This window comes from Carya illinoinensis, chromosome 16, assembly GCF_018687715.1.
Source record: "Carya illinoinensis cultivar Pawnee chromosome 16, C.illinoinensisPawnee_v1, whole genome shotgun sequence".
Taxonomy (NCBI): domain Eukaryota; kingdom Viridiplantae; phylum Streptophyta; class Magnoliopsida; order Fagales; family Juglandaceae; genus Carya; species Carya illinoinensis.
Genome location: NC_056767.1, coordinates 12,186,409 through 12,196,475, shown reverse-complemented (window position 1 = coordinate 12,196,475; position 10,067 = coordinate 12,186,409). Strand labels below are relative to the sequence as shown.

Sequence of the window (10,067 nt, the reverse complement as noted above, 5' to 3'; positions counted from 1 at the left end):
TTCTTCTTCCTTCTTCTTCTTCTTCCCTGATTCACGTTCGTTTCTCATACTCTCTCTCTCCTTTGTAACTCTCTCTCTCTCTACTCTCTTAGAGAACTAGCGCTGTTAGGGGAACCAAGAACCCACCGTGAACCGCCAGAGAACCACCGGGATAGATATGGACGGTTTTCCTCCTCCCCATCGACCGGTTAAGATAAGTTGCTCCGGCATATCTCACCTCGTCGGTCGGCGTATGTTTTACCCAAAAACCGTGCCGATGAGGTCAGTTTTCATCCCTAGGAACATGTATGTACGTAGCGATCCCACCCTTCCCATGGTGGGATTGTTACATAGTAAGAGTCGAGTATAACAATAACATCGATCATGTGGGGAAGCTTGTATTCATTTATTGAACAACTAAATCTTAAAAGTTAAAATGTATGTTGATTTTAGTTCCAATTATGCAATCACCTGATTGGAATTTACCATTTGAGATTATGTGTGATGCTAATGATTATGTTGTTTGAGCTGTGTTGGGCCAACGTAAGAAAAGAAAGCCTTGGGTTATTTATTATACAAGTAGAACTTTAAATAGTGCTCAAATGAATTATTCAACTAAAAAAGAGCTACTTGCAGTAGTTTTTGCACTTGACAAATTTTGATCTTATTTGATTGGGTCTTAAATTGTCATTTTTACTGATCAAACTACATTGAAATACCTTTTAGAGAAAAAAAGAGATGCAAAGCCCAAGTTGCTTAGATGGATCATTTTGCTGCAAGAATTTGATTTGATAATTAAAGATAAAAAAGGAGTTAAGAATGTTGTTGCTGATAATTTTTTTAGACTTGTTCTTTCGGATTCTATAGAGACAATTCCTATTAGAGACATGATGACTTGCATAATTTAATGCATATATTTTATCACCTCTTAACTTTAAAATTTAGTCTAATTTTGTTGATTTTTGTCAATTTTAGGCTTCATTGTTGTCTTTAAATTTTAGTTTAGATATGAAGAAATGAAATATCTAAATTTAAATAGCTTATCATTTTTGGAATCTCTCTCATTTAAATACTGGTTATCTGATTATAAGGGCAAGACTGAATAGAGAAATCTAAAAAAAAAAAAAAACCAAGAGATGATGAAGATCGAAATTTGAAAAGGCTGAAAATTTGGATGGTGTATGAAAAAGTGACGTGCATGTGAGAAATGGAAAGCTGGATTAGATATTGGAAAAGGTTGAAAAAGTTCAAAATTCAAGATTTAAAATGTAAAAAATAAAAAAAGAGAGATGAAGGGATCAAATATGTGAGATGTATGCGGGCCACTTTGGGTTTTATGGTAGGGGTTGACTAGGTCCTTAGGAAGATTGATTTATCGTATGCAAGCTGGGATGCAACAAACAGACGGCAGTTTTTGGAAAATAATTGTTTTTCGGCTTGGCTATGAGAGGATGCAACAGAAGGATAGATTCAAAAAATTAATTTCCTTTGGTTTGGAAAACGAGTTGCAACTGTGAAGACGCTGCTGCGACTACAAGGAGCATTTTTCAATGTTCATTTTCCTTCTAATATTCTTAGAAAAATTATGGTAAATTCGTTTATATTGAATTTAATTTTTAGCATGAACTAAATTTTTTTTATTATAGAAAAACGATATAATCTAGTTCCGAACTATGCTTGATTTTTTATGCTAATTTAAAGTAATTCTTTCTTTGTTTATCTGATTTATTCTGAGTTTATTGTTTCTAATTAACTGGCCATTAATTAGATGATTTTAATCTTGTGATTTGCTATCGAAAGAGGGAATTATAAGATAGATTTTAGATATTTCAGCATAGATAAATATAGAGATCGAAAAACTTTTATGAACCAATGTAGTATTAAAATTATTGGTTTTATTGCTTTCTTACTTTATTAATTTGTAAATTTTTGTATAAAATGATGAACAAGAATAATTTTCAATTGATTATCGAAAGAAACTTTTGGATGAATTAGAGATTTGCTAATAAACAGAGATAATTAAATTCAATTAGTTAGATGAGTAAAGCATAGTGAGAAATTATGTGAAATCGATTTCCTAAAAAGTTTTCTTTACCATTAATTTGATTTTCGAACATCATTTTTCTTTTCCTTTGCATATTTTTCTTTGAATTGATTTTATTTTAAATTGAAATTACAAAAATCTTAGTAATTTTTCTAGATAAAATTGAGATTAGTATAATTTCGATATTCGTCAAAAGTATGTTACGAATTCCTGAGGACGATACTCTTCTCATCATTTTACTATAAAATTACGATACTATGCACTTGCAGTTTTGCACCGATCAAGTTTTTGGCGCCGTTGCCGAGAATTGATTGATTCTTATTTTTTTCCAATATCGATATAAAGTAATTTTCATTTTAATTTAGAATTTTATTTTATTTTTTTTCATATTTATTTATTTATTTTGCTCTACAGGTGTGTTTTTGACGTTGGAAGCGTCGTACTAGATCTCGTGACATTACTTCTTTTGATCTGGAGATTGAAAGAACTCTTAGATCACGAAAAAAAAAAAAATACTAGCCATGGCTGACGGACAACATGATGCACTGCCACGCATCTTGAAGGATTATGTACGACTAGTTGTGAATGACAACTACTTGGATATAAGATGCCGGACCATTAATGCCAACAACTTTGAGCTCAAACCAGCCTTGATTAGCATGGTGCACCAAGCTCAATTCGCTACTTAATGATCCCAATATTCATTTGACAATGTTCTTAGAGATTTGCGATACTATAAAGATCAATGGTGTTAATGAAGACACCATTAGACTGAGATTGTTTCCTTTTTCTTTGAGGGACAAGGCTAGAGGTTGGCTACAATCTCTACAACTAAGAAGCATCACTAGTTGGCAGGACATGGCTAAAAAATTTCTTGCTAAATTCTTTCCACCTACAAAAACAGTCAAACTCAGGAGTGAGATTGGTCAATTCAAGCAAAATGATTTTGAGTCACTCTATGAAGCATTGGAAAGGTATAAATTTGATTCGATGCTGGCCTCAACATGGATTGCCAGATTGGTTGCAAGTTCAGATGTTCTATAATGGTTTAAATGGGCAAGCTCGAACTATAGTTGATGCTACTTCTGGTGGAAATTTGATGTCAAAGATAGCTGAAAGTGCTACTTTTCTTTTAGAAGAAATGGCCTCAAACAACTATCAATGGCTAACTGAAAGAACTATGACTAAGAAAGTTGCTGGAATTTATGAATTGGAGCCGATAGCAGCCCTTTCAGCTCAAGTTGCTACTCTATTTCATCAGCTTTCAGCTTTGACAACCCAAAGGATACCACAAAGTACAGAATATGTTGCAACTACAAGTATGACAATTCCAAGTAATGAAGCGAGTCAAGAACAAGTTCAATACATCAAAAATCGGAACTACAACTATCATGATAATCTTATGCCAAATTACTATTATCAGGGCTTTGAAATCATGAGAATTTATCATATTAAAATACAAAGAATGTGTTGCAACCTCAACCTCCTCCAGGATTTGATAGTCAACCAAGCGAGAAGAAGATGCCATTTGAGAATGGCATGGTTTCCTTTATTTAGGAGACAAATGCAAGGTTTAAAAAGACTGATTCACGGTTGGACAACATTGAGACTCATTGTAGCAATATGGGAGCCACTATGAAGAATCTTGTAGTGCAAATTGGGCAATTGGCCACGACCATCAATGCCCAGTAAAGAGGAGCTTTTCCTAGCAAAATAGAAGTGAATCCAAATGAACAATGCAAAGCCATCACACTTAGGAGTGGAAGAGAAATTGAGAGGCCACCATCAAAGGAAAGCAAGTCCACCCCTACAGCTGCGAACAATGGCCAAAGTAAGAATAAAATAGAAGAAGAGGAGATTGTTAATGATACACAGAGAGACTGACATGCCTCCAGCAATTTCATTTCCTGACAATCCTCCTATTCCCTCTACTCCACTTCCTTATCCTCAACCTTTTCAAAAACAAAAATTAGATAAACAATATTCTAAATTTTTAGATATTTTTAAGAAAATTCACATAAATATTCCTTTTATAGATGCCTTGGAACAAATGTCAAACTATGTCAAATTCCTGAAGGATATCATTTCCAAGAAGAGAAGGTTGGAGAAGTTTGAAATAGTGAAGCTTTCTGAAGAATGCAGTGCCATTCTTCAAAAGAAATTACCTCAAAAATTAAAAGATCCAGGGAGTTTCACTTTGCCTTGCACTATTGGAAATTCATTTTTTGATAAAGTTTTATGTGATCTTAGTGCTAGCATTAATCTTATGCCACTTTCTATTTGCAGGAAATTAGGACTTGTAGAGATGAAGCAAATAACAATTTCTTTGCAACTAGTGGATCGATCCATTAAGTATCCACATGGAATCATAGAAGACGTATTCATAAAGGTGGATAAATTTATTTTTCCAGCTGATTTTGTGGTGTTAGATATGGAGGAAGATGAAGAAGTCCCACTAATTCTTGGCCGACCATTCTTGACTACGAGAAGGGCTTTAATTGATGTTTAAAGGGTGAATTAACATTGAGAGTTAATAAGGAAGAAGTTATGTTCAACATTTACCAAGCCATGAAATTTCCAGAAGATCCAAGTACTTGCTTTCGGGTAGATGTCATTAAGCAATGTGTAGAAGAAACCTTTCAAGAAGATATGCTAGCCGATCATCTAGAACGATGTATCACCACTTCATCTCATGCTTATGATTTTAATAACTCTGCTGTTTGTGAATCTGATTTACCTTTTGTTAATGGAGAATTTATCCACTATATATTTGCCTTGGGAGCATTGCAGTAGGTTACATCACTTAGTAATGAAGTGGGAAGGCTAGAGCCGATGGTAGCAAAGATTGATTCTGTGAATTCTAAAGAAATGATGCAACAAACTACAACTCCGGAGTTCAAGCAATTACCTGAGCATCTTTGCTATGCATTCTTGGATGATAGTTATACATTTTCAGTGATTGTTGTTGAATTACTCACATCCAAAGAAGAGGAAAAGTTACTGCGTGTATTAAGGGAGCATAGAACAGCCTTGGGATGGGCTATTTCTGACATAAAAGGTATAAGTCCTTCCATTTGCATGCACAAGATTTTAATGGAGGAACTTTACAAACCGACGATAGAGCACCAAAGAAGATTAAATTCAGCAATGAAGGAAGTCATGAAAGCTGAAATTTTGAAACTCCTCAATGATGAAATTATCTATGCTATTTCAGACAGCTCATGGGCAAGTCCAGTCTAGGTTGTACCAAAAAAGGGTGGAATGACAGTGGTGAAAAATGACAATAATGAATTTAGTCCTACAAGAACAGTCACGGGCTGGCGTGTATGCATGGATTATAGCAAGTTGAACAAAGCACCAAGGAATGATCATTTTCCACTTCCATTCATTGATCAAATGTTGGATCGATTGGCTAGGTATTCCTATTATTGCTTCTTAGATAGTTATTCGGGGTATAACCAGATTGCTATAGTCTCTGAAGATCAGGAGAAAACTGCATTCATATGCCCCTATGGAACATTTGCTTTTAGGAGGATGCCTTGGATTGTGCAATACCCCAGCGACATTTCAACGTTGCATGATGACTATCTTTTCTGATATGGTGAAAGATATAATAGAAATTTTCATGGATGACTTTTTAGTTTTTGGTACATTTTTTTATCATTGTTTACATAATTTAGCTCTTGTTTTGCAGAGATTTGAAAATAAAAATCTAGTCCTAAATTGGGAGAAGTGTCATTTCATGGTTCAAGAAGGGATCGCGCTTGGCCATAGAGTGTCATCTAAAGGAATTGAGGTGGATTGAGCTAAAATTGCAACCATAGAAACACTACTACCTCCGAAGAATGTGAAGGGAATCAGAAGCTTTTTGGGACATGCAGGATTTTATAGAAGATTTATAAAGGATTTTTCTAAACTCTCTAAACCTTTATGTAATCTTCTTGAAAAGAATTCTGCATTTAGCTTTGATGATGTTTGTTTGCAGGCCTTTAATGCAATCAAGGAAAAACTAATTTCAGCACCAATTATGATTGTACCTGATTGGAGTCAACCTTTTGAAGTTATGTGTGATGCAAGTAACTTTGCCATTGGCATATTGTTGGGACAAAGGTGAGACAAACTGTTAAGGGCTATCTATTATGCAAGCCGGACATTGAATGAAGCTCAATTAAATTATATAATAGCTGAGAAGGAGATATTTGCTGTGGTGTTTGCTTGGAACAAATTTCGGTCTTATCTCATTGGTACAAAGGTGATAGTGTTCACTGATCATGCAACACTTTGCTATTTGTTTGGCAAGAAAGATGCTAAGCCTAGGATAATTCGTTGGATCCTGCTTCTTCAAGAATTTGATTTGGAGGTTCGAGATAAGAAAAGAAACGAAAATTCAGTTGCTGATCATCTCTCCCTGCTAGAGCAAGAGGAAGAAAGACCAGATACAGTAATGAAACAAGCATTCCCTGATGAGCAGTTGTTTGCATGTGGGATCAAGGTTCCTTGGTATGCTAATATTATAAACTACCGAGCTTGTAAAGTACTGCCACTTGATCTTACTTACCACCAACGCAAGAAGTTTCTATATGATGTGAAATATTATCTTTGGGATGAGCTTTTGCTGTTTAAAAGATGTCCTGATCAAATCATTCGAAGATGTGTGCCAGAAGAAGAGATGCAAGCCATTCTCCATCATTGCCATTCATCGTCATATGGAGGACACTTTGGAGCAACCCGAACAGCAGCTAAGGTACTTCAAAGTTGTTTCTTTTGGTCTTCTATTTTTCGTGATAGTTATACTTTGGTAAAAACTTGTGACCGGTGCCAACGTATAGGAAATATTTCAAGGCATCACGAGTTACCATTGAAAATATCTTAGAAGTTGAGTTATTTGATGTTTGGGGAATAGATTTTATGGGGCCTTTTCCTCCTTCTTTTGGCTTTGTGTATATCTTGTTAACAGTTGATTATGTATCAAAATGGGTGAATGCAATTGCTACAACAACAAATGATGCAAAGGTAGTGCTCAAATTTCTGCATAAGAATATATTAACAAGATTTGGCACTCCACAAGCTATTATTAGTGACGAAGGGGCCCACTTCAAGTTGTTTGATAATCTTCTTTCTAAATATGGTGTGAAGCACAAGATAGCATTTTCCTACCATCCTCAAACTAATGGCCAAGCTGAAATTTCAAATCTAGAAATCAAGAACATCCTTGAGAAGATGGTCAACACCAATAGAAATGATTGGGTAAAGAAACTTGATGATGCTTTATGGGCATACCGTATAGCCTTTAAAACACCTATCGGGATGTCTCTTTACCGATTAGTATTTGGAAAGGCATATCATCTCCTTGTGGAGTTGGAGCATAGAGCTTATTGGACTGTAAATAAGTTTAATTTTGTTTTGAAGGCAGTAGGGGAAAAGTGACTTCTTCAATTGAATGAGATGGATGAGTTCCGGAATGATGCTTATGAAAATGTAAAGATCTACAAAGAACAGATGAAGAAGTGGCATGACAAACAGATTCTTAGGCGTGAGTTTGCACCAAGACAGAAGGTTTTACTCTTCAATTCACGACTCAAACTCTTTCCAGGTAAGTTAAAATCAAGATGGATCGGTCCCTTTGTTATAAAAACTGTTTATCCTTTTGGGGCCACTGAGATAGAAAACTCAAAGAATGGTAATGTTTTTAAAGTTAATGGACAAAGGTTGAAACCATTTTTGGGTGATTTTACTCCAAAGGTTGAGTTCACTTCTCTGGAGGATCCTGTTTATCAGAATTAATTTCTGATTCCTCATTGTATGCATCGTATTTGTTTGTTTTGTTTTTCTTTCTTTTGTTTTTTGTGTCTTCTAACTTTGACATAAATCTACTCCTTATGTGCACTCGAGTATCTCAAGTGACTTCTTTCCTCTCTTTTTAATCATTTTTCGTTTCAATATATGTTATGCAGTGTTTATCTTGCTTCAATTCATGCCTATATAGCATACGTCATCGAACATTCATTTGCTAAACATTGAAGACAATGTCACATGTAGTTGGGGGGAGGGTTTTCTATTGAAAATGTGTTAGTATTAAAAAAAAAAAAATTATGTGATGTGCATTGAAACACAAATGATTAACACACACTCCTTCTGGTATTTTTGTGAAATTTGAGTATCTTGATAGAGTAGTTGAGTAGAATTATTTTGTGAAAATTTATTTTCAGCCCTAAGCATAGAGCATAACTTATGATGCATCATATTTTGTTGAAAAGTGACTTGAAACACTGGGATGCGATATTTATAGAGATGAGAATTAGTATGATTTATATAGAATGAAGGGCAAGTTTTGAAAGAATATTTTGCACATGCTTACACTTGTAGTATTCCTCATTAATGTTCATTGATTTAAAATAGGAGAAGTAAACTACAGGACTACCGAGCCATATATATATGTAAAATAGAGAGAGAGAGAGAGAGAGAGAGAGAGAGAGAGAGAGAGAGAGAGAGAGAGAGAGAGAGAGAGAGAGAGAGAGAGAGAGAGAGAGAGAGAACAAAGATGAATAAATTGAAAAAAAAAAAAGAGAAAAAAATAAGAAGAAGATGAAAGTGTGTTAGTTTTCCTAAATAAAGGGCTAGAAACAGTTACCCAAAACTTTGGGGGTTGAGTATTCAACCTTTAAACAGAGTTGGCGTGAAAACTATTAGTCCCTTAGGCTTTGAGGTAGTTAGAATCAATAATGATTAATCTTAAAGTTGAAAAATTCTACAATAAATCATGCTTATTAATAAGGAACACAGAAAGGTTTAGCCACACACACATATCTGAATTCTAAGACATTTGCCTCAATTCTATGTGAACAATTGTCGAGACTTTCCTCGTGGATACAACTCCTGGTGTTGAGTAGTCACGAATCGATTTTTTGTTAGAATTCAAAATTATGTTTGATTACTTTTGTATGAATTTTGAGCTTTATGCAATGTTTATCTCAATTACTTTTGTATGAATTTTGTTTCTAGGCATTTACATGCAGGAAATTGAAAGGCAAATCTTATGCGGGACCCATGCATGGAATAAAGAAAAGAAAAGTTGTTTTGGAAGCACATGCATTTGGGAAGCACAAGCACACACGGCATTATTTTACTTGTTTCATGTCTACTTGATTGTAAGTTCATTTTAGTAATTTATTTTCTTTGTTTGAGTTTAATTTCTTCCTCACATAAGTTAATCCCTGTGGATTCGACCCTGTTAGGTATTACAACACTTGTATACTTGCAGATAAAACTGCACTAAATTTTTAGTTCAGTAGTTTGAGTCAAAGTTTAGGCACAACATCTTGTAACTCATAGAGCAGAGGAACTTTGATTTCTACCCTTTTCTGTCAGTGTTGTTGAGCATATAGTTGCTTCACTTATTCAATCTAAATCCTTAATGATAACTTTTTGCATATGGCTTCACAATGGATAGTGTGCATTATGAAGTTAATTGATTTTAACAATAAAGTTTTACAATGAAGATTGTTTATATTAGGGTGTGCAATCAGATCCAGATTCTAAAACCCAGCGGTTATCATCCTGGATTAATCCGGAAATAATTTCGGATATCCATTTTTTTTTTCCTTTTTCGCCTATAAATCTGGATTAAATACTTTAAAAAAACTATTTAAAACTTTAAAAATATTTTTATAGCACTTTTTATTAAATTGCCCAGATTTAAAAAATAAAATAATTTAAACACTTTTTAAAGTTTCTTTTTAAAATAAAATAAATAACAAGATATATAATATTGTTGTTACATCACAATGCAAAATATTAATTTACAAAGAATAAAATAAATAATAATACATCATAGCTAATTTGACTAATACAATGCTACTACTTTTCACAAGTACTAGTTGTCAAAAAGTGATCCATCCATTACTACTTTTTCAATTAAAATTAAGAACATTTACCACGAAAATTTTAAACAGGTAGAGGTTACTTTTAATGCAAAGTGTCTAAATATTTCATGGTCTTTTTCATGAATTTGTGCCGTAACTAATACTTGTTTCATGTTAGATGA

At 34.0% G+C, this 10,067-nt stretch overlaps 1 non-coding gene across 1 annotated transcript; it reads right to left on the bottom strand.

Annotated features, from left to right (window-relative positions):
* Positions 1-2,929: 2,929 nt before the first annotated feature.
* On the bottom strand, positions 2,930-3,034 carry LOC122300053. Its single transcript, XR_006239895.1, has one exon. It is a non-coding gene; the product is annotated as a small nucleolar RNA R71 (small nucleolar RNA).
* Positions 3,035-10,067: the final 7,033 nt, after the last annotated feature.